The sequence below is a fragment of the Podarcis pityusensis genome (genome assembly GCF_964106645.2).
Source record: "Podarcis pityusensis genome assembly, chromosome: 3".
Taxonomy (NCBI): domain Eukaryota; kingdom Metazoa; phylum Chordata; class Lepidosauria; order Squamata; family Lacertidae; genus Podarcis; species Podarcis pityusensis.
The window spans coordinates 69779026-69803520 of NC_138026.1; the positions used below are offsets into that span (position 1 = coordinate 69779026).

A 24495-nucleotide genomic window follows, 5' to 3' on the forward strand; every position below is an offset into this window, starting at 1 on the left:
CATTTACGCAACAGCTGCCAGGAAGCAGTGGCTCAGAAATGTGCATGAGCTGCCGCCAAGCATCATTACATTCTCCACACAGCTGTGTGTCTGGGGGCCACTCCACATGGAGATATTAAAAAAATGCTTGAACCAGTTCGTAATGTCTCACATTTGAATCTCTAGACTGACTTCACAGAAAGGTATCGCATGGAGATAACACATTCATCAAGTGATGGGCCTGTATCATAGGCTTGAGATTTGGAAAAGCACGCCTAATCCATTGTGCCACAAGTACACAGCATGTACAACAGGGGGTGCCAATCATTTTTGACCGGGGGCACATTTTGAATGTAGAGAGAATTCTGAGCATGCCAGTCAGAAGGAGGCATGTCATAACAGAAAATTATAGGGGGTGCAAACACCATCTTCGTCAGTTTATGTGCATGCTGCTTTTCCATGTTCAGTGTGGCTTACAACATGAAAAGACTTGCATCATTACAAAAGTAGTCATAAACAATTAATAAAACACATACCGTATTTTTCGCCCTATAGGACACACTTTTTCCCCTCCAAAAATGAAGGGGAAATGTGTGTGCGTCCTATGGGGCGAATGCAGGCTTTCGCTGAAGCCTGGAAAGCAAGAGGGGTCGGTGCGCACCGACCCCTCTCTCTCTCCAGGCTTCGCGCAGCTCTCCGCAAGCCACGGGAGCCCGGCGCCCGGCTCCCGTGGCTTGCGGAGAGTTGCCTGCATGCTGAAGCCTGTGCGTGCTGAGCTCAGCGCGTCCAGGCTTCGTGCACCTCTCAGCAAGCAGCGGGAGCCGGCGCTGGGCTCCCACGGCTTGCAGAGAGCTGCCTGTTTGGGGGCTGGGGTCGGGGGAAGCTCGGGCTTCCCCCGCCCCAGCCCCGCGCCTGGGGGGAAAATAATTTTTCCCCCTTTATTCCCCCCCCAGAAAACTAGGTGCCTCTTATGGGACGGTGCGTCCTATAGGGTGAAAAATACGGTAGATCATAATAAAATCTAAAAAGAAAGACACAAAAAATGATAGCAACAAAAGCAGCAAGAAGCCCCAACAAAGACCCCTAAACAATACCCCAGTCCAAGAGTGTGTACAACAGCCACAGCTTATAGCTGGAGTCAGTCGGGGCCCTACACTCCCATACCAGGTGGGAAAAGGCCTGCAAGGCAGGGAGCAGGTCTTCCAGAACTCACAGCCAAGACTGTGAAGTTTTCCCCAGAATTGTATTTCTATAGGAAACCTGTTGAATTTCTGTCTAGAAAATAAGGCAGAAGCAGGAGAAGTGCAGCTCTTTAAGACCCCAGAGATTCCTTTTGCCTGGTGTCTAAACAGCTCACTTACCGAATACAACTCTGACTTCATTCATTGGCTTAAGACACAGATGGGTGGGAGCAGCCCGTCAAGCTAATTTCACAGAAATCTCTTAGAAGGGCCCCTGCATGTTTTATTTCATAACTTTCCTTCAAGGACCTGTGGCTATAGCTATGAATCCCATTTCTCCCTTTCTTTGTTCTACATCTAACTTAGATTGTGGAATGTAGGAGAGAGAACTGTAAGATGTGAAATGTAAGAGAGAATTGTATAATTTGTACAATTCCTGTTACCTGACCTGAGGTACCCAAGGAACACGGGAGGTTAGAAAGTACATAAATAAATACAGTGCCAGGAACAATGTCTTTGAAATGAATGTTGTGAGCTTTTTAAAGTGCAGAAACCATGTGACTTTTGCTGATGCGACGGCTTCTTGTCTTGATGAGAGTGAGGCAGTTCCCCAGGATGCTCATTAAGTCAAGAATGCCCCTTTCCTCAACTTGTTCACCTGAGAAGAGCAGCCTAGCATTCCTCCTGATAAACGGCTTTTCTTTATGTCATCTGTTCTTCCCATGAAGTATGGAATGTCAGTGCGTCTGGAAGGAAATGCTCTTTATGGCCAGACGTATGCAGAGCAGATGGTCTCATCTGCTGGAGGTGGGATAGGATGGAGAGACAGAGGCCACGTATAGAATACAGGTAAGTCGCCCACTCAAATGGACATTCTTCCCCTATAATGTCCTTCGCAAGCTCTGCTTTGAGGGGAAGACTATCAGACACAATTCTCTCCGGCTTTATTCACCCAACGCATTTCATGATCCAGGGCTTGGCAACAGCCCTGGGAACACTGGATGGGAGCCCCTGGGTCCTTCCCAGCCAGCCAGCCAGGTTCCTCCACTGTTTTCACTGGAAGAGCTCCAGAAAGTGGTCAGACTGTCACAGATTTTTTCCCTTGCTCTACCAGTGAGCTGTGGTCCTTCTGCATCTGCTTTGCAGGCAGAAGATTCCAGGTTCAATCCCTGACATTTCCAGGAAGGAGCCCCCATCTGAAACCCAGACGAGCCACTGTCAGTCCATTTAGACAATACACTGATTGGCTGTGTTCACTGCCACTCTTGCTCTGGGTCCAGGATTGCTTAAATGGAAACAGTGGGAAGCTAGAGGTCCAGCTGCCAATGTAGCCATTTGCTTGCTTATTTGCTGCTGCTGCTCACTTGTTGCAGCACCACTGGGGTAACTTTGGGATCATTTGAAGGAGGCAGTGCAGGAACCTCTGAGCTGAACAAGATGTCAGATCTAGGCCTGCTAGACTGTCTTTAGTGACACTGCTGACACAGATTCCTTCTACTTTCCTTCAATAGCCCATGGCACATCTACACCAGTTTTATTTGCCAGGCAGGGCCTTAGGTCCTTTGCATTGGGTCTCAGATCTCTGTCCTTCTCTCTGCTTTTCTGTAAATTGTTTTTTAAACGTACTTTGCTCACAGGGCAGTCGAGCACACTGCAAAGGTGCTAGCGAGACCCCAGTCACCTAGCGCTTGAATTTGTGGAGCAAAGCTATTTGTGTCCGGTAGCTCAGAGTAAGTGTAACAGCAAGAAGCAAATATTTTCCCTCTGAAAGTTGACCATAATTTGCATCTAAGCATTCAAATTAGCATATTGTAGAATTGTAGAGTTGGAAGGGATCCCAAGGATCATTTAGTACAAGCCCCTGTTCAGGGACATATCAGAGGAGTAATAGGTGGGGCAGACATACTCTCAGAAGCAGTACTGAGGTGACTCCTGGGCTCAGGTGCTTCTCAAGATACAGTGATACCTCGGATTAAGAACTTAATTCGTTCTGGAGGTCCGTTCTTAATCTGAAACTGATCTTAACCTGAGGTACCACTTTAGCTAATGGGGCCTCCCGCTGCCGCTGCGCCGCTGCAGCGTGATTTCTGTTCTCATCCTGAAGCAAAGTTCATAACCTGAGGTACTATTTCTGGGTTAGCGGAGTCTGAAACCTGAAGCATCTCTAAACTGAAGCGTCTGTAACCCGAGGTACCACTGTATCTGCACAAACCATGAGAGACCCTACATAGCTGAGGACGAAAATAGACCTACATGTATAGCATACATAAATGTTGCCCTAAAGGAATGGAAATGAGGAATATTATTAGATGATTGTGTATTAATAATATGTACATTCATCTTTTGGCTGGATTCTTTTGGCTGTCCTGAAAGGAAATGCCTCTTGGGGTCTCAGCAAGGAAAACGGCTAAATATTTTGCTTGATGATTTCATCACAGGAGTCTTCTTTAGGAAACGCCACTTCCTGCTGAACAGAGGATATATTGTTCTCAAGAGACCTTTAATATGGGACCCAGCTCAGTCTCATAATGTCAGACAAAGAAGAAGCTGTGGTAAGTCTCTGATATTTCTTTTATTATTTCTTTTATTTATATCCTGCCTTTTGGCCCATGGAGACCGGAACAGGTTGGAAATATCTCAAGAAACATAGATTCAGATTTTCTGCAAATATACTAAAATAAATGACTTAATCTCCCTTGAATATTACAATTGTCATGGGGTTTTTCAAGAAGACACACAGGGAAAATGTTATATTAGCCTTTTTGTGCCTCATTGACAGCATTTTAACACTTGATGATACTGATGCAAACCACTGTGATACATTTTATGATCAACAATAAACAAATAATTATAAAGAAAATAAAATGAATAGTTGGTGAATCTTCTCCAAAACAGTGGTAATTGTAGTTTGGAAAGATGCCAACTTTCTGTCAGAAATCCTTCAGAAGTAAGAACCGCTGAGTTCAATGTGGCTTACTCCCAAGTAGCTGACTACAGGACTCTTGTCCTCACAGTCCCTTAACCCAGTTTAAGCCTAGATTTGTCCATAGTAGAGGCGAAAATAAACCTGCTATCTCTGCTGTCCAGAATATGTAGTTGACTTATCTATTTTAAGGCTCATATTCTTCTGTATACTTTTAAATCTGGCCACTTGGCAGCCATATTTGTCTCTCGTTGTGGTCTGCTTCATGCAATGTGCTACTATGTTTATTTTTCATTGAGTTTCTCCAAACTATTCTTCCTGAGGCTGCAGATGCTGCTGTCTACAAATACCTTCACACTTGAATATTGGCCAAGATGGCTGGAGCTGATGGGAGTTGTAGTCCAAAGTATCTAGAAGAGGCCATATTGGAAAAGGCTGTTCTAAACAAATCATGGTAATCCTTGTAAGAACAGACTTGCTAGCTCAAAGCAAATTATTCAACCATATTGCTCCTTTTCCAAGCCAAATAAATAAGCATTGAAAATCCTGAGCTGATAGAATGGAGGTGATTTGTCTACTTGCATCTGTGGTAATGCCAGTAAAAAGCCCATTGTGGAGTTCTAGTAAACCCTTTCACCCCCATTTGTTACTGAGCATACAATGCAGGCAAAATATGATAGTTTCATTGCTAGGTAGTACTGCATTTGCAAATCCTCATCTCTTCTAATTAGAACCAAGCTTTGCTAAACATGAGTTGCTTAATTTCTCAGATCTCTTGGCAAGAACCTAGCTTCTTTACAAGCAACATAAGGGAGAAGTGTTTGCATTCAAATTTGAAATCTGAGAGTGATAATAAATTGTATTCAACCTTAGAGTGTGGGGATAAGCTTTTAAATATGGAACTGTTTTAAACTTTAGCATACATTTGGAATATAATCAAAACAAATCTAAAATAGGAACATAGCTTTCCTGGTTTTCTTGATATTGTTTTCATAATAGTAGCAGGGACACCCCTTCAAAAAAGGGGGAATCTGTGGCTCAACCAACAATGCATCACTGCAGTAAGATCTTGTAGCCTTTCCAACCAGTTTTCCTTCCACCCACTCAGCTTGCACCTCACAGGGGTGGGTGGCACTGTGATAGCAGAACTTTCGGGACTGAATTCTCCTTCGTTTATCCATTCGATTTTGAAAGAAATTTAGTACCATCCTATGCTACTGTTAAGTTTTAGGTGTGGTTATGTGACTATCTGCTGCTAAATCATTTTTATTATTTTTATATTTTGCTATTAACTTTATTTTTCATTTATTTCAACCATTTATATACTGCTTAATTACAATTACATCCAGCTCAACAAATACACATTTGTTATATTTGCATAAGAACTAATTTAATGCTGTGTCATTGCTCATACACTGGCCTGGGATCCTATGGAATGAACGGCAGTCTAAAAAATTAATTCATCTTCTTTTCTTAGAAAGTGATATCCAGATTTGTTCTCTTCTTCTTCTTCTTCTTCTTCTTCTTCTTCTTCTTCTTCTTCTTCCTCTTCCTCTTCCTCTTCCTCTTCCTCTTCCTCTTCCTCTTCCTCTTCCTCTTCTTCTCTCTCTTGGCTGTGTACACTTTGTACTTTTAAATCACATTCAAAACACATTATTTGCTTCAAAGAATTCTGGACAATATAGTTTGTTCAGGGTTGCTGGGAACTATAACTATGTGAAGAGTGAACTACAGTGCCTTTAATTCTTTGAGGGAAAGAATACATTTAGAATGTGCTTCATGGCTGCACACAGCTCAGATGGATCTCTGGTGGGTGGGTGGGTGAGAGAAAGAGAGAGAGAGAGAAAGAGAGAGAGAGAGAACAGTCTTTGCTTAAAGTTAAAGTTTATATATAGAAATTCAGTGGCAGCTATTTTAATTTCTTTTTCAGAAAAATTACATTGCTCTTTTAAAGCCATTTTTCCATTAACCTTGCCTGATATATATAAATATATACTCAGTGGCCAACTCATCCATTTCAAAATGACTATAACATTTCCTCCTTTAAAAGTTAGGAAAACCTGACACGCACTATCACTTCTTTGAGAACACATTCTTCTCACCTTCACTCATGTGCTCTAAGCAACAGACAGTAAAATCATTACTTTTAAGACATATGGGAATGGGACAAAAGTCACCCTTTCCTTATACCTTAGTACTCTTATGAACGCCTGGGGCCTTCAAAAGGAACAAAATGTGCAATAGACCCCCACAACTATATTTATGGTGCAATCTTACATGTGTTGAGTCAGAAATAATTCTGTGTTCAATGAGGCTTAGTTCAACCCCCTGCAATGCAGGAATTGCAACTATAGCATCCATGACAGATGGTCATCCAACCTCTGCTTAAAAATTTCCAGTGAAAGAGAATGCCAACAATACTGAGCTAGATGAAGCAATGGTCGCTCCTCTGCTGAAGAAAAATCTTCTTATCCACTCGCTACACCCACCTGCTCTTTTAAGAGTCCTGCTGGCAGAAAAAGGTATTGGCAGAGGGACAGGGTAGGGGTGCAGTGATTGCAGCTTCTCACAGAGTGCCTGGTGTTTAAAGGGATAGCCAGGATAGCTCTGTGAGGACTAGCCACCCTACTTTTGCCTTTGCCTCCATGAGAAGCTCTATGTAGGAGGGGAGGTGCTGGTTGATGGTTGGGAGGGAGGAAATCACTTCTGTGAGCCATGTTCAACTAATAAAAATTCAGTAAAGCTTAGGAGTTCTCATAGAAAGACAGAAGAGCAATAGTAGCTTTTCAAGTTCAGTCAGATCAGTTGTTTTGTATTCAGTCCCCATCCAAGTATAGTGAGGGGACGACATAATATGGATACAGCAGAAGCAAATTAATTGTATAATAAATCCTCTTGGTGCTAATGGCTCTGGTGTTTTTGGTGTTCTGAAGTGTGATGTTACTAATCAAGAGAGCAGTGTAACAAGAAAGATAATGTTGACATTACTCATAACAATATTCTAGGGTAGTGACATCAGAAGCCTCTAATTCCTTTACTGGCTTTACCAATGTTTTCAGCTGGGGGAAAACACACCGAATGGATCACACGCTCACCACATCTGTCGAATGCTGATTGTTTGTCCTGCTATTATGCTTATTACTCAAAATTTATTGCATTTTGTCTGATCTTGAGTCCTGTGGAACAGATGCTACATTAACTTTTTATTTTGGGCAGAAACTTCTACATGCCTCATTCTTTTAAAAGAACATTTATTGGGTGGATATTATAGACATTAAAGTGTTTGCAGAGAACTCTTCAGTGATCTCTTCTCAATTAAGTGTCACTGATGAAATCACGTTCCGATGGATGCGTCTCACCAGAGAGATGAAGTTAAATATAGTAAGATCCAGAAAATGGTTATACAGATTATAATTGGCAAGCCACAGTGATGATCAATGGTGCAAACAGAAAAGACAAAGGAAGAGACAAGAAAAGGGCTGGAAATTATTACCAGTATTACCATATTAGAGGTGTATGAACAGAGGAAGCTGCTTTATATTGGGACATTAGTCCCAGCTCTGTTTTGGTATTATGTATGCTGACTGACGGGGCCTGGCCAGGATTTCAGACTGAAGCCACTATCAGCTCTACCTAGAAGTGCTGGGGATTGAACCTGGAATCATATGTATGCAAAGCAGATGCTCTTCCACTGACCAATGGCTTTCCCCCCAGTAATACTAGGCAGAGCTATCATCAGCTGTCAGCATGATTGGGCTTCTGCCAAAGCCCATGATTCAAACAAGGCAGAGGCGCCAGCTTGCAAGGGTGATTGCGGGGGAGGCCAATGTTGCATGCGTGACATCACACACAAGTGGACGACTTGACAACTGGTGCGTGATATCAGGACATCAGGAGGAATCAGGGGCAGAACTGAAAACAGCAGCCATGCAGCTTCAGTGACCAGTGGCTCCTCCTCTGCCTCCTGGCGCCACCACCAGTGGGAGGCTGTTTCAACCCTTCTTTCCCTCCATGGCAGGAGGAGGAGGAGAAGGAGCAGGCCACTGGAGCCATGCCTCACTGGGCTCTGGGCATTGGGGCATTGGGGGGCCCGGCCTCTACCCCAAAAATATTGAGGGGGCAGAAAAGGGCTCGGCTCCCAGGAGCTGATGCCTCTGATACAAGGACTCTGCGTGGATGTTGTTGTTGTTTAGTTGTTTAGTTGTGTCCGACTCTTTGTGACCCCGTGGACCAGAGCACGCCAGGCTCTATCTTCCACTGCCTCGCACAGTTTGGTCAAACTCATGTTAGTAGCTTCAAGAACACTGTCCAACCATCTCGTCCTCTGTCGTCCCCTTATCCTTGTGCCCTCCATCTTTCCCAACATCAGGGTCTTTTCCAGGGAGTCTTCTCTTCTCATGAGGTGGCCAAAGTATTGGAGTCTCAGCTTCAGGATCTGTCCTTCCAGTGAGCACTCAGGGCTGATTTCCTTAAGAATGGATAGGTTTGATCTTCTTGCAGTCCATGGGACTCTCGAGAGTCTCCTCCAGCACCATAATTCAAAAGCATCAATTCTTCGGCGATCAGCATGGATGAGGCTACTGCAATTCAATCGAGAGAAAGTAGACATAATTGTGAACTATGACTGGCAGGCCTGGTGATATGCAGGAGGTGGAGAGATCTATTTGCCTTGTTGGGCTGCAGATGGTCACAGAGTTGGAAATGTTTATCTAATCTATCTATCTATCATCTAACTACAGTGGTACCTCGGCTTAAGTACTTAATTTGTTCCAGAGGTCCGTTCTTAACCTGAAACTGTTCTTAACCTGAAGCACCACTTTAGTTAATGGGGCCTCCTGCTGCTGCCACGCCGCCGGAGCACAATTTCTGTTCTCATTCTGAAGCAAAGTACTTAACCTGAAGTACTATTTCTGGGTTAGCGGAGTCTGTAACCTGAAGCGTATGTAACCCGAGGTACCACTGTAACTAACTAACTAACTATCATCTCATCTATCTATCTATCTATCTATCTATCTATCTATCTAGTTGCAGGGTACACCAGGAACATGAAACATACTGGGCCTTTATTCAAATTCAAACAGTGATTCCTATTCACACGCCTTTAAACCTCCAGGCTCAAACCTTCTAAGAATGTCAGTAATAACCGTCATTGAACTCTTCCTGTCTCCACTGCTGCAAATGTCAGTGGGCCGATTTTAGCACTGCTAAAAGTGAACATAAGATTGCTAACCTATTTCAGGGAGATGTAAATGTTACTGAGATATTATAGGTGGAGCTCTAAAAATGCTAATTAAAATGGTTATTGTCTCTTAAAAGTACTTCAGTACTATTACATTTCTTTTCACGCAGAGGGCCAAACTTTGCACCAAGTAGCAGAAATGATTCACGATAGCCTGGCTGCTTCCTGTCTTCATCGCACACCAGCTCTGTCTCTGGTAGCTTTTTCAACACAAGCAAATTACTTGTATTGTTAGGAAGAGAAAGGAGCAGATGATGAGTTTATGGTACGTGAACTGAGTGTGCATTAACATTTGGAGCACTGCTACAGGGACACATTGAACAAATCATACAGTCATCAGAGAGCAGAACAGGATCCTGTGGAAGAAACTGGCTCATTTGACTAGAGCATGTGATTTTATCATCATTTCTTATCATTGCCAGAGCCATGTAGGCAGTTCAACTACATAGAAGAGCTGAAGAAAAAATGTAAAAACAACAGCAATTCTGTTTCTTTTCCAGACCCCGTAGGGGAAAATGCAGAAGAGATGTCCCTTAAAGATATTTGACCAAAAAGCATTTTATTTTAATTTGGAGTCCGAAGAGAAACCACAGAGCAGCTAATGGATGAAAAACTCACAGAAATAGATATCTTTGGCTAGAACATGAACTGGCCTGGCTAATGTTAAAACTTTTAACTACCTATATGGCTCTGGCAACACTAAGCAATGATTATAAAAATCACACACTCTAACCGATGAGCCAGTTTCTTCCACAGATTCCTCTCCTGCCTCTCAGGATTGATTACTGTCTGATTTGTCCAGTGTTGTTGGAGGTATTTTGCTTTCTCCTGACACATCAAGCCTTCACCTAAACCAAATTTCAAGGTCTGTGATCCAGAGTTTTAGGAAAATGTGAGTCATGATCACATAGACTATAGGAGCTTCCAGAAGGACTGTTTATTCACACTATGTTCGAATGAAACTTGTGCTGATGTCACCTGTCTAAGAAGTATTCATCCTCATATGTTTCCACAGAGGTTATAGATAACATTGCCAGCTCTCCCACACTTTCCAGCACAATTTTTGATCACATTTCTTTTGGGACTTTTTGGGACCCAAATTTTCTATGAATAAACAGTCTGTCTAAAAGTATTCTGTGTGTCATTCAGCTTGATAAGAGCATAAGAAAACCCCTGCTGGACCAAGCCTCCAGCTTAAGTGCTTATAGGACAGGCAGCAGGACATATTTACTGTCACCACTGAAAACCATTGCCTTTCAGATTATATGAATGCACTGAATATGGTTTGGTCTGTGCTGGCTGTTTCAGACATGCCAGCTCCCACTTAACACTGCCTCAAGTGAGTGGTGAACATGTATATATGAATTCACCTTCTGTCAGGGGCAATAAGAATAGGGAGCAATATTATGCTGGTGGGTTTCTAGGCCTGGATTTAACTAACTCAGTGCACTAGCAGAAGGTAGTACAAGCGCTCCTGCTAGTACATGTCTTCCCCCCTTTCCTTCCCCTGCACTCCCTGCTCCTCTCCCAGATCTGAATCCCTTTGGACTCGTGTGTGGGTAAACAACAAAAATAAATGGCAGGGTGCTTGGATTCAAAATGCAGGGCTTGCACAAAGAGAGCCTGAGTAGCAGAGTTTTAAACTCACAAAAGTTGAGCAGCAGTATAGCATGAGGAATATAGGTTGTTAAACCATTTTTGTCTCATTCAGCTGCACACAGCAGCTGACCTCATTCTACCTCTCTTGCCATGAGCAGGCCACACACTGTTAAGTAAGTTTAAAATGCTTTACTTACAGTTTCAAGGTCTCAGACATACATTGTTCCATGCAGCAGCAAGGATAATAGAGGCAAAATAGTACTGGGTAGAAAATACAGCAAAGTAGCTTCAAGCATGGGGGTAGAAAGGCATCACTTCCTCTCTGGAGGAGAGTGGGCATGACCTAACTGAGCCTATCTAGCAACACAGCTCTGTGGTCCTTAAGCCCTTCATGCACCAGCTAACAGTCATGCATAGTTATGTTTGACTGCAGTCTCTCAAAAGGACAGTGTGCAGGGTGAGGAAAGGGGGAATCGTTCCATCTGACAAGCTGAAATGTTTGCACTGATAGAATGATCAGAAGAGCACAATGTTGAATTCCTCCCTTCAACTTTTATTCCCATGCTTTCTCCTGATGAAAGTCACAAATACACACATCAATGTTACTATTTGGGGAGTGGGGAGAGATGTATTGGTGACAACAGCAGGACCACACAAATCATAGCTTGGGGAAGGATTTTTGTCCAGAATATGATCCCAAACTTGATTCTCCCTTGTATGGCTTCTATTCATCACCATAATCCATGACCAAATACGAGGTTAGAATCATAGAATCATAGAGTTGGAAGAGACCACAAGGGCCATCGAGTCCAACCCCCTGCCAAGCAGGAAACACCACCAGAGCACTCCTGATATATGGTTGTCAAGCCTCTGCTTAAAGACCTCCAAAGAAGGAGACTCCACCACACTCCTTGGCAGCAAATTCCACTGTCGAACAGCTCTTACTGTCAGGAAGTTCTTCCTAATGTTTAGGTGGAATCTTCTTTCTTGTAGTTTGGATCCATTGCTCCGTGTCCGCTTCTCTGGAGCAGCAGAAAACAACCTTTCTCCCTCCTCTATGTGACATCCTTTTATATATTTGAACATGGCTATCATATCACCCCTTAACCTCCTCTTCTCCAGGCTAATCAGCCACAAAGAAACACACACACAAGCAAACCCTTTTTAAGGGTTTTAAGGGTTATGTTAACATAACATGTCCCTTGACTGGAAACTCCTGGCTCTCTGTTTCATGGTTGAGTGGCAGTACATCACTGGCCCATGTGGGGTCCAGAGTTTACCATAGGTTGGAGCCTGAGAAGAAGCCATGTGGAAGGTGCTTCCCACACCACTGCCCGTCATGCATGTATCAGCCCCAGCATGCCGCCAAACAGGAAAGAGAGATAGCGAGATTGTGCTGGGCATTTCAGTGTTTTTTGGAACAAGATAAGAGACTTTTCAGAGCCAAGCCCTGCTTGCTATTTCAGCTAACCATAATTGAGGGCAAGTCTGCCAGAGATACATAAAAAAAAAAAGTGGTGGAGGTGGGGAAGAGACCCTTTTTAGTTCAAAGTTCTGAATCCCGTTTCAAGTGTTATCATTGAGTCATGTTCACACAGTTCCTGTAAGCCACCATCAAGCTTTCTTGGTGGGAGATGACAGAAAGATAGCCCTTTGTACTTTCCCTTTGAATAGCCTACTGATCTCTTTGTCAGTGGCTTGATTTTAGTGCTACAATGACCTCATATTTCTCATACTTTGAACTCTTGCTTTAAAGCTTAGCAATGCAAGTATGGTCATAGATCTCATGAGCACAGGATGGAGTGTTTTATTGCTAATTGTTTGGATCTTGGCTTTTTTCACTTATATTGCTTTAAGGAAAGAAGGGGTCTGCCTGAAGCAACGTTGAATACAGGCAACACCACTGCCATTTACGCACATGCAATATGTGCGCAACTGGGCTTACGTGCATCACACTGAACCCAGAACTGAATTTTAAAATGGCCCTAAAAGAGCGCAAAAAGGTCAGAAAAGGCACAAAAACAGTGCCTAGCAATCCCATGAGCCTTTGCAATTGCAATCCCAAGAGCCCTTGCACTGACCATTGCTGTGGTGAGTAGGAGTTTATGGAAGGTGGTTGGGGGAACGTGATTGTGGTGGAGTTTGGCAGAGTGCCTCACTCTACTTAATAATAGGGCCAGCCCTGTGTCAGGGAATGTTATTTCCAACTGTCTTCAGTTTGGTGGAGTCTGAGGGCTTATCCACACTTCCTCTTGTCTGGTTGCTTTCCCCTGGGGAAAACAGCTCTTTAGCGCTCAATTGAAGCAAACAGCAAATTGGGTTGTCTGCGGATTGCCATTTGTTCCAATTTATCATAAAGAGCAGGTTCTCCCTGAGAAAGGAGAGGGCAAGAGGGAAACTGCTCTGACTCATTCTTTCTAAGCATGGAACAAGTGGAAGTGTGGATGAACCTTCAGACAAATATGGCTTAATTTGTTATCTTTCAGAAACAGGATTTTTGAAAAGAAACAAGTTCTTATGTATATCTTCTCTATCCCTTTCTCTTCCCCCCTGTCCCGTTGTCAAGAAGAAAACATGCTTCAAAGAATAATCCAGCACCGTATTTTGTGCTTAAATGAGAAAATAACCCTGCAATCCTAAACACACTTACTACGAAGTAAGTTGCATGGAACACAGGGCTTACTTCTGAGGAAACCTGCATAGGATTGCACTGTACAATCTTAACTTTTTGCAAAGCAGCTATTAAGAGGAAGCAAAGGTTTCACTTTTTCTGGGCAAGTACGTTCTGCCAGATGTGTTGACAGTTTCTATTTACTGAAAAGATTAATTAATGTACTGGGAAGCAGGGTGGAAAAGAAAACTAGTAAAACATACTGGAGATGGGAAGAGTCAGGGGATAGAATTGTATAAAGAAAAACTCCTTAGAAATCCACCCAGATTTCAATCATAACTACCCAAACCACAGGGCAGAATCAGACCTGGCAACCCAGTTCTGACTTGTGCTCCACATGTGGGTAGTAACCACAAGGACAGCCTCTTCAAAAGGACATGGCAGCTTCAGGGATGCATGTCGTTATCTGAAGCGTGCCTCAATGTACAGATTGCCATTTAGTTTTATTTTTGCAAAGGTCTTGCACATGGCAGGCTTTCTACCTGCAGCTGAGCACTTCTGGTTCAGAAGATTCACATGCCCAGCAGGACTGGGACATGCAGAATACAGGAGTGGTGGCAGCAGGTGTGACCCCAGCCTCCCCTGCCGCTTGTCCATGCATTCATCAGCTTTCCAAAATGAGCAACACTGTCCTTTCTTCATGCAGCCTGCAATGGCTAACCAAAAGAAGCACCAGTTTACACTGATCCTGTGTAAAAGAATTGCATACTGAAATTTTACTTCCAAATGCCCCTTAGTATTAGAGGCATGACTAACCTCCTCAACCCTTTCAGGAAATACGGCTAATTTTGTTATGAGCATGTTAAGATTTGCAATTTGAATTTGGCTGATCTCCTCTGGACTTAGCAAACAGAGAAAATCTCACGAGGGCCGGATCTCTGGACCCTCTGCAGCTCACAGCCAGCCAGATGTGTGCTGCAGAGTCAGCTCTAAGGGCTTATGCCGGGGGCCAGCAAACGTTTTCAGCAGGGGGCCAGTCCACTGTCCCTCAGACCCTGTGGGGGGCCGGACTGTATTTTTTTGGGGGGGGGGGGAATGAATGAATTCCTATGCCCCACAAATAACCCAGAGATGCATTTTAAATAAAAGGACACATTCTACTCATGTAAAAACACGCTGATTCCTGGACCATCCGTGGGCCAGATTGAGAAGGCGATTGGGCCAGATCTGGCCCCCAGGCCTTAGTTTGCCTACCCATGGCTTATGCACTTAACTGCTGGTCTCATTGTGCACTTATATTGCTATCAGTGACTGGGACGCTTCAGCCTGATCTGTTTGCAGGGAGATTAGATGATGTTGGCTACTTAATGAGCATTCATTCCTATTTGTTTACAGGGAGGTTAGATGATGTTGCATCAGAGCGAGTGTTATTCTACGCTTTCCAGTGCATTTTCCAGTCACTTTCCTAATGGCAAAAAGTCCTATTGTTTAGGGTAGCAGATTTATTGCACAAGACCTCCCTATCAAACAACTTGACTTTGCTGGTGCATAGTAGAATCCCACTCGAAAATAGCAACAGTTTGGAAGTCTCCTCAGATAGAAATGGGTGTCTTGTATATGGTTGCAGGGAGGGAAGCAGCTCTGTGAAATTCCTAAGTAAGGGAACATGCACAGAGTGATGAGGGTTTTTGGAGGGGTTTTTTTAAAAGTGTGATTGCCAATGAAGAAAGAAGAAAGTTTCTTTTGCTTAAAGAATCTCTAAGGATTGCAGAAGCAAAGGGACTGCTTTTGAGTGCTTAAAAAAAACACAATAGGGGATGAGTGTTGCTCTCCTGTAACACACACAGAAGTTCTTGTCCTATTATTTTAAGCAGGGAACATGAGCAAGCTTTCCCCTCTATTCTGCTTGCAGCTACTTCCCAACATTTTCTAGATCTTTTGAAACTATAGCTGCGGATCTTTCATAACTGTATGCTCCCCATCTCTGGCACTTGACCACACGTCACCCCTCTTTTTAAACGCTGAACATGGCGAACATGAGCACAGCTGTATCCCACCATAAGGCTACTCACCTCCTTCTAATATGCAGATATGAGATTTTGAGCTACTAGCACTGGATTTGGTCTAGCAAGAAGAGAGCGGCGAAAGAGAAATCTGGTTTGTTAAATCATCTGTAAAGGTCCTAGGTCATTTGGCTGCTGTTTTCTTTGAGAGCACATATTGTCAAGATGTTTGTTTACCATTGCCAGATGTTCCCCAATTTTTTAAAGAAAACATCTGTATTGAGATTCCCCCCCCCATGTTCACTGAACAATGTTACTGTTTTTGCATTCCAAGAATATCCCCACCCTATCTTCTGCAGACCCCTTCTCTTCCAGCGGCTTGGCCTGTGCCAGAACTTTCTCCCTATAAAGACATTCCTATTCCCAGGGGAAACTGGGGCAAAGATCTTCAACAGATCAGACACTCATCAAATTGCCATTCTTGTGGCTCTTTGGGGGAAGGTATGATAGTCAATTTCCCCTATGCACAGGGGTTTCCAAAACAGGTGGTTTACAAGTTAAAGTTACCAGAAAGTAATTGTTGGGGAAAGGTGCCCTGGTAGGCTGTAGGTCTTCTCCCTTGGAAGTTTTCATGAAAAGGCTGGAAATATGTCATTTCTGAAAGCTGGAGGAATAGAGGGTCTTCTCTCCTTAAGTCAGAATTCCAGACTGGGTGATTACCTTTCATCTTTCTACATTCCTGCCAGTCTCTCAGTTTCATGTGCTTATTTTTTGGCACATGAATTTGGAATCCCAAGAGAACCCCTTAAAAATTGTGCGGTACAACAATGCTCAGATGAACAGCAGCTATTTGGATGGGTGCATGTGGGATTTCCTTAGGATTATGCTGATCTGGAGATAAATAAAGAAATGCTCAGTGATTTAGGGGAGTCAGCAGATATTCAGAAGATGAGGGCGGGGAGAGATGCCACCATTTTTCAACTACCTCTCCCTAGTAAGTAGCTGAGACTCTGACACATCAGTGCAATGGATATGTTAGCCACAGTCTGATACAAAGTTAAACGTGGTGAAGCTCACTGAAACTAATAAGATTAAGCACTCTAGCTTGCGGTCCTAGCTTGTATATTTTGACACTGAGCTGGTGACACTTACATTGGAAATGTGGTGCCAATTTCATCTCTCCTGGCATTCTCAACATTATGTGGTCATTTTTGTTGATGTCACTTTTTCCGTGATTGTGGAAGTTGAATGTTTGCAGCAGAGGGCAGAGTAGAGTCCCCAAATCTTCTCCAACCAGAAATCTCTTGCCTTGCTTTCTTTGCACTACAGTGGAAATAAAAATGGAAACCCAGTTCAATTTTAGACTGCTGGTGGCAATGAGGACCATCATGGCGTCAGTCTCCAGTCAATTTATCTCTCTGTGGGCCTTATCTTCTGCCCACCACAGCTCTATGAGCTTCTCTCTCCCCCATCTGCCTACGCTATGTTTTTTGCCGTTTTCCAGGCCCCAGCCAAAGACCCTTATCTGGTTATGAATGTTCCTGATACTGCTCCCAAATATAGGATGCTGTTTCGACCATTTGAACAAAACAGCCATATTTTTATGAACTCTTGTTTGGTTTTTAAAGGGATGAAACCCAGTTTATGTGCCATAGCAGCTTCATTCAGCACTGATCCGTGAAGCTGAAGAAGTATTAGTGGGATCTTTGGGAATAAAGACAGCAAGTAATCTGTCTATTAAGGGGGTTTAGATTTAGAATCTCTTAGTATTACAGGCTGGAGCAAGACGCCACTCTTGGATTTTTCATTCTGTATCCTTTCCATTTCTGTCTAGTGTTACACCAGAATAAGCAGCATCTTTGTTGGTCTGCAGATAACGTGAGCAGAAGCTTTAGCAGCTTTACTTTTATGCTGAAAGATGTTTCTGTATTAAAATCCCGTTTTGCTCGTGGTTGGCTGTGACGGTTAGAACTCTGCAAAGCACCATGCCTGCATTAGGGATCCCATTTCAGTTTCTTGGTGTCTCGTTTTTCCAATCTTAAATTTAATTTTCCACATTTCCACAACAATTTGTGATTTCTTTATTTTTAATGCCTCATGAAAGTACATCAGCAAATTCCTCCTAATATGCACATGTTTGTATGCAATTTCTCCTAATAGACCCATTTTCACAAAGCATTTTTTCTGAATGCAATGCATTTTTAATACATGCATTTTCATTGATATATTACTGCAGTATATGCAGTTTTGTATGCATTCATTGGCTGGAGAATTTCATTGCAAAATCTGGAAAACTGCAAATTTTGAAGGCTAGCTTTGTGTTGTTTTGGAAAGTAAAAATTAGCCAGGTTCATTTTTAAATACAAACTGATTCAGATTCCCCACACCCAAACTGTAATAATGGAGCAGAGAGATTTTTCATTTGATAGACTGTCAAAGGTCAATCCTATCTTTGAAAGGCTTTCTAATCCAAATCTGGTTTCAAGATAAAGAACCATAAATAGCCTGAGCCTGTTCTAAAATCCAAGGCATTGGTCTGATCTTAGAGTAGTACTCTTCAATGAATATATATATATATATATATATATATATATATATATAAATGGGTTTAGGGGTTGCTCGTGTGTAAGTTGCCGCCACTCCTGGCTAGGTTACCTGGTTAACCCTTTCTGACTGAACAGCCTCCAGCATCGTGACTGTCTCAGTCGCTGGCAGAATCCGTCAGTGGGCGTTTCTTAAACTTCTTCCAGCACAAAAGTTCCTTGACGCCAAGTCTCCTCCTACTCTCCCTGCGCGGAAGTCTTCTGCGCAGGGAGGGTGTGGGCAGTGGAGTACCCGTACTCTCTCCGCTGGTCGCCGACGAGGAGTCTTGGAGCCTCCTCTCCGATTCCCCCATCTGCCCCCCTTCTCTACTAGTTTTACACTGATTTCCTTCCCCAGCAGACGGGCTCCCTCTCTCCCTACTGGGACCCTCTCCACCATCCCTTTGGAGCCTTCCCTCCGCTTCCAGCTCCGATGGCAGTTCCCTGACATATATATATATAGTGCTTTTTTTTCAGGCATGACCTGGAAGTTGGTAGAGTCAGCAGAAGGTTCCCCAATACTGTTTCTGCCCAGAATATATGGCTGCAGTGACACTTTCAAATCATCTTCCAGATTAGTGTTTTAAGGCCGTGATTTTGAATATTTAATCACCATCATCTCATAGTACACAGAGGACATGAACGAACATGTTTGGTAGGGTTGCCATAGCTGGAATACTGCAGTTGGCAGCAGTGTCCAGGTAGAAATTTGTGAAATGTCCGGGGGAAACCGAACGTATGGCAGCCCATGTTGGCAGTGCTGCTTTGGCCAATTTTCCATAAAAATAACTCAAAAACAGCATTTTTTTGCGATTCCTCATAGACAGAAAAGAGACAGTGCTAGGCAAATCAAACATTTCACGAGACATTCACTTTTGCGGTGGGGAGTCATTTTATTGACTCCGGCTTTCAGAAACCCCCACCAATTACCTGCGGTGGAACCTGGACGACTTAATAGCAGACCAGCTCTACATCCCTTTTACAAGCCGTAAACACCACGGACTTAAAATGTGAGGGAGAAGCTCAGAGCAACACACCCAAAGGGCAACTGGAGTTAGGCAGGGCTGGAAAGAACCAGGCTGCTGCCAAAGAAATATACTTCATATGCCCAGAAGGCTTGTTTGTGGTAAGGGAGAGCTGAGTTCGCATTAAAAGGAAAATGCTGGATTAACATAGGGAAGTGGTTTTGTACATGGCTCAGTTCGTGAGTTTGCATGCACTTTTTAAAAAAGAGGCATAAATGATATTTAAAAGAAAACATGAATCCCAGCACTGTGAAGAAGAAGAAGAAGAAGAAGAAGAAGAAGAAGAAGAAGAAGACGAAGAAGACCTTTATTGTCAATGTACAACCTGTGTACAATGAAAATGACCAAAATTAATATTGTAAGTCCTATAGAAATTACAACAGGTTGGGGACAGATACAAGAGTATATGTGAGATAGGGAGATTGTAAAGAGGTGTTGACTAACAGGTACTTTTGCAATGTATATAGAGCTAGTGCTATATAGTCACTCAGTGTGTAAGCTGGAGAGTCCCTGGTTTGAATTTCACTTCAGCCACAAACCTAATAGATGGTCTTAGGCAAATGACTATTACCTCAGTCCCCACCCATCCAATCTGCACTATGAGGTTAGTAATAGTGAGACCTAGCCACACTTATCTATGCACTGGCCATGTCTACACTTTGCTGTAATGTGCTCTACGTGGGGCTCTTTTGAAAGACACCTCAGGAACTTCAGCTGGTTTAAACTCCGACCACCAGGGTGACCGCATAACACCTTCATTATACCAGTTCCACTGTTTACTTACACATTTCTGAGCAAAATTTAAAGTGCTAGTTTCAGCCTTTCCACCTAATCTTAAACCTTTAACCTAAAGGGCTTGGGCCCAAGTATTTTTGCACCCATATCAACCTGCCCGCACATAAGATCTTTAATGGAGACTATGCTCATTTTGCCTGTAGGCTAGTGAACTTGGTAGGCACATAGAAGACCTTTTTAGTGGTGGCATCATGACTCTGGAATTTGTTGTCTGTCAACCTCAAGAAGATCGCCACACTCCAGTCCTTTGGAAAGGCTTTGAAGACTTGTTTCAGGCAAATTATGTATTGTGTGTGTGCACTATGAAATGGCTGAATTGGGAAACTAAGTTTTATATTCTACGCTGGAAGGTTGTTATTATAACTGGCTTTTAGTTCTGGAGTGGCGCTGTGGGGGATGTGGGTGGCGCTGTGGGTTATACCACAGAGCCTAGGACTTGCTGATCAGAAGGTGGCCGGTTCGAATCCCCATGACGGGGTGAGCTCCCGTTGCTCGGTCCCTGCTCCTGCCAGCCTAGCAGCTCGAAAGCAAGTCAAAACGCAAGTAGATAAATAGGTACCGCTCCGGTGGGAAGGTAAACGGCATTTCTGTGCGCTGCTCTGGTTTGCCAGAAGCAGCTTAGTCATGCTGGCCACATGACCTGGAAGCTATACGCCGGCTTCCTCGGCCAGTAAAGCGAGATGAGCGCCGCAACCCCAGAGTCGGCCACGACTGGACCTAATGGTCAGGGGTCCCTTTACCTTTACCTAATTGTAGAAATGACTTTGAATTTATATTTTGCATCGCTGATGTTTTCTGGAAACGCAGTACTCAAAAATTTTGCCTAGGAATATTTTAATTAACCAAATAAGGGACACTGCATTTTAAGCAATAGCCACACCTTTGCTACTCACGCTCCTTTAACGCATGAGCAACACATGTCGGGTGCCTTCACATCTGAAGTTTAAATTTCCAAGCTTCTCTCACGCTATTTATATTAACCATGTGGCAGAGAACACAGAGGAGATGTATTTGCAATGCAGAAGGGGCATTATATTTGCATTATTGAACTGATTGAAGCAAGAGCCGCTCTTAAGCTTCACACGTGAAAACACTCTTTCTGAGCTCCTACTTCTCCAAATCTGGCAGGGCATCAAGTCAGATTTAGTTAGCACTGGAAACCAAGCGGCTTTCAAACACAAAGATCAAAGTGACAATGCATACTGTTTCAAGATATGGCATGTCTAGTTCTTTTCTTATGAACAGATAGAGATGATTTAAAGGCACTTATTTAAAGGTCGTGCCCCGCGTGCTCACTTAATGTGAGACAATTTGGAACAGACTTAGTCTGGATGAGGAAGCTTACTGAAATGTAACAGCATTGGGAAGAACTGTGAGCAGACAAAATGGAAACAATGGAATTTAGGGCTAGAAAGCTTTCATCCTAAGGATTAAGCAAGATGTGATATATTCCATGCCATTAACAACTGTGTGAATATTAAAAAATAAATAAATAGCAGGAGGGCTCCAGCTCACTGCAGATCTGGGTAAGACTCATGAGGGTGGGAAACTGAATTTAATCTTTTGCTTCTGCCATGGTCCCAATCTAGACTGACACAACACACATTTTACCTATTTGCTAAACCATTCCATACAATTGCTAGCTGCATGAATTAGGTCATGTCCAGTCTGGCCTTTAATCAACTGCATTACTCTGTGAAAAAAGGAAAGTTATTATGCAGTTATTTAGTTAGAGGCTGTTAAAAAATACTGTGGTACCTCGGGTTACATACGCTTCAGGTTACAGACTCCGCTAACCCAGAAATAGTACCTCGGGTTAAGAACTTTGCTTCAGGATGAAAACAGTTTCAGTGCAGTGCAGCAGCAGTGGGAGGCCCCATTAGCTAAAGTGGTGCTTCAGGTTAAGAACAGTTTCAGGTTAAAAACGGACCTCCAGAACAAATTAAGTACTTAACCTGAGGTACCACTGTACTTCAAAGGTGCATCAGTAAGGATGGATAGATCACTCTCTTGCCAGACCACATCAGTTTCAAATGTGCTCAGTCATAAATCTATTCTTTCCCATTTCTGAATCAGTCTGATTTAAAAAAAAATAAAAATTAAAAAAACTCCAGGAAGTTTTATATATTTTTCAAAAATTGCAATTTTTGTATATATTTTACCCTAGAACAGAGAATCATAGAATTGGGAAATTTGGGAGGGAACCTGAGTGTCATCTAGTCCATCCATCTACAATGCAGGAATCCTGCACATAGCCATCCCCAGTAGGCTCAAACCACCAACCTTCTGGTTAACAGCCACACACATTGACCCATTGCACCACAGGTCTGGGGGATGAAAATTGTTTATATGCATTTTATCCAGAAATATGCATTTCTGTATGTACAATATTTTAATCTAAATGTGCATTTGTTAGTGTCTTTTGGTATCTTTGTGAGCCAAGAGCTGAATTTTAAAGTTCAGAGAAATATAAAAAGTGAATACTGAGCTCCAACCCACATGGTAGGACACCAGTTTCCTTTAAAAAGTGGAACAAATTGAATCCTTGTATCAATGTGCTTTTTTCTTCTTCTTCTTGCCTGAGGCTACAACTCTAAACAAATCCACAAGGGATTAAGTACTGCTACACTCAGACATACTTTTGAATAAACATACATTGGATTATTCTGCATAGCACAGTGCAACGTATATGGCATACTGTCAGTTATTTTGTTATATCATCAAACTCCCAGGCAAAGCCCACAAAATTCAGTAAGAATATTATATTAGGATGAAGACAGATTTCCTCATGAGAATGAATGGAAAGTGACACCCACTGTGTTCACTGTCTGGTTAGTGTGTTCAGTTTATTTCCACAGCTTGAAATCTTTCCTCTTGGCTAAAGCTGGAGACCATGTAAAAAGTTTATCACCAGCCATAACTACAGAAAAAGTGCTGGAATTAAAATTTGAGGGAAAAGAGAGAAAGTTACGCACAGGGTGACAAGCTGAAACCCAGCTTAGCGCACCGAACACTGTTATAGAATTGCATACCAGTGACTGGGGGGGAAACAAAAATCAACAACAACTTACAAGCTTTGTGTGAGGAGAGGTAAAGAATCTCTGAAACGCTTCTATGTCATATGATGAGACTTTATATCTTATGTCTCAGTTACTAATAGTCAAGGTTCCTTCCCTGCACCTAAGAAATAAATTTGAATTTCACGTTTAAGTATGATTACAAAAAGGTTATATAAGATTAATACTTATCCATTTTATGTATTGTATCGCTTTTGTAGCTTCCTGCTTGTCAGATTGATGCTGGTTGATCTATGTATTTACCTGAAAAAGAAACAGAAAGAAATGTTATTGTGAAGAGAGAGAGAGAGAGAGAGTATGGACCACTGTTATAGAAATAGGACTTGGATCTAGAATGAGTTCAGATATTTTTTATTGAATATTTCCAATATTTGTTGAATATTTGTTGAATATTTCCAACAAGACATTCCAGTAAGATTACAGTTTCCAAAAAGACATTTCAATACTTAATTCAGAGCTTTCCAAACTGTGTGTCGCGACACGTTAGTGTGTTGATTGCAGTGTGTAGGTGTGTTGCACGAACACTCCCCACGCTCCTCCTGGGGCTGGAAAGGGGTAAGTTTAATCTCTGGTTTGCTAGTAAAACTGAATGACTGTGACGTATGTCTAAAAAGTGTGTCACCAACATGAAAAGTTTGGAAAGCTCTGACAATGAATGGGATGATATTGCGGTGGGATCATAGAATTGTAGAGTTGGAAAGGACCCTGAGGATCATCTCGTCCAACTCCCTGCAATGCAGGAATATGCACTGTCCCATGTAGGACTTGAACCTGCAACCTTGGCATTATCAGCACCGCGCTCTAGCCAACTGAGTAATCCTGGTACTAAGCTTTTGTTCTTGATCTTGCCTCCTCCCTCTCCTTAGTGCTACATCAATAATGTCTTTAGTCCTTACATTAGGTCCTTACATAGGTATGTACAAGTCCTTACATAGTCCTTACAAGTCCTTACATAGGTATGTACACATCATGGCTTCAGCCCTGTATACCTGAAGGAGCGCCTCCACCCTCATCGTTCAGCCCGGACACTGAGGTCCAGCTCCAAGGGCCTTCTGGCAGTTCCCTCACTGCGAGAAGTGAAGCCACAGGGAACAAGGAAGAGGGCCATCTCGGTAGTGGCGCCCGCCCTGTGGAATGCCCTCCCATCAAATGTCAAGGAGATGAGTAATTATATATCTTTTAGGAGACATCTGAAGGCAGCCCTGTATAAGGAAGCTATACCCATCTGACTGGCTGGGGCAAGCAGTCAGATGGGTGGGGTACAAATATTATTATTATTATTATTATTATTATTATTATTATTATTATTATCTTAAAACTCAGTTGGGTCATTCTTTTTCTCAATTTGGACCAAAATTTGTTTGGGGGGGAAACACATCAAAACACAGTTTTTCATTGGAAACAACGGAGTAGATATGAACTGTGGCTAACATCATGTACACACCGCTTCCCATGCAGGAAGCGTGTGGAGAGCCATTTGC

General features: G+C 42.8%; 1 long non-coding RNA gene across 1 annotated transcript; it reads right to left on the reverse strand.

The window, feature by feature from the left end:
* Nucleotides 1-7317: 7317 nt before the first annotated feature.
* Nucleotides 7318-22802, reverse strand: LOC308473077. Its single transcript, XR_013983894.1, has 3 exons — nt 21549-22802; nt 16688-16858; nt 7318-8663 (listed from the first exon to the last, which is right to left on the reverse strand). It is a non-coding gene; the product is annotated as an uncharacterized lncRNA (long non-coding RNA).
* Between the last annotated feature and the right edge of the window lie 1693 nt (nt 22803-24495).